Source organism: Rutidosis leptorrhynchoides, chromosome 2 (genome assembly GCF_046630445.1).
Source record: "Rutidosis leptorrhynchoides isolate AG116_Rl617_1_P2 chromosome 2, CSIRO_AGI_Rlap_v1, whole genome shotgun sequence".
NCBI classification, from domain to species: domain Eukaryota; kingdom Viridiplantae; phylum Streptophyta; class Magnoliopsida; order Asterales; family Asteraceae; genus Rutidosis; species Rutidosis leptorrhynchoides.
Window position 1 is genome coordinate 244583390 of NC_092334.1, and position 1442 is coordinate 244584831.

A 1442-nucleotide genomic window follows, 5' to 3' on the forward strand; every position below is an offset into this window, starting at 1 on the left:
GGTATTACCTACCCGTTAAAGTTTCACAAGTAATATTTTGTACAAGAGAATTTTTATTACAGTCTTTATGAAAATATATGTTTTTATATTTTCTGCAGATGTAATATAGATTTAATGAGTTAATATACTATTAAACTCATTTGATTTTTGCTGGAGCTAGAATGAATAACCCCTAAAACTTTAGAGATTACAAAATTTTTGCGGAGTATTTCTTCAACGTAAATGAAATTATGAATCAATACTTCATTATTTATTTTTATTGATATTTCCCCGGTGATTGATGTTGGTGTTCGTAGAATTCCTGTGAACTTCGCAAGACACGAATGACGTTTTCTAGAAAGTTTCGAGTACATTGAAAATGAAAGTGTGAAATCTAACACGTACTCGAACAATACACTTGGTTTATTATGAAATGGAATCTATTGAGTTGAAGCAGAGATTATAATTAATGATTGTTAAGTCATTAACGAGGGATGTACATCATAGCATATTAGTAATATGAGTTAACTGAGTAGTATCTACCCTTTCACATTGACACGTAATAGCTTAGTACGAAAAGATATATTCTGGTTTAAAAACTCATATATATATAAAATATACATATAAATTTTTCAGAGGGAATGAGTTAATACTTCATAACTCGTTGATACAATATGCTCGTTGTTGATTTGTGATGATGTCGGTGATTATGGAACTGGCAGAGCTTGTGATGTTGTAGATGCTGCTGGTACTAGTGATGCTGTCGGTACTGCTGGTGTTGCTTGTATAACAAGTCTATTTTGTAACGCACGCACAATTCCTGTCAGAGTTTCTATTCTCCCCTCTATCATCTCTATCCATCCACTCATCTTGATTTACGGTTATGATTAGAATAAATAATCTCTAAAACTTTAGAGATTACATAATCACCATAGAATATTTCTCCGATGAAGTTATGAATCAATACTTCATCGTTTGATGTTGTTGGTATTCCTTGGTATCTACAGGGCGTATGACGTTGATGCTCGTGGGACAGATTGTGATGTTGGGGCTTGCGATGCGGATTTTGGTGGTGGTAATGGTACTGTTGGTGTAGATATGGGTGGTGCAGTTGGTGATTGTAGGGCTTGTAATGCTTGTAAGTTCTGCATCATATTCTCCAAAGCCACCACTCTAGCGCGAAGCTCGTTGACTTCTTCTAATACACCGGAATGATTGGCGGTTGGAACGAGAAGATGAATAAGATCTAGAAGTTTAGATAATATATAATCGTGGCGAGATACTTTGGAAATGAGGGTGAAAATGGTGTTTCGGACTGGTTCGCCGGTAAATGCTTCAGGTTCTTCGCCGAGAGGGAAATTTGGTGGGTGGAAAGGATCGCCTTCTTCTCGTCTCCATTAACTGAGTCATCTACGAACCCATCGCCAATCCATCCAGAATAGATGATGGTTAATCGGTTGATC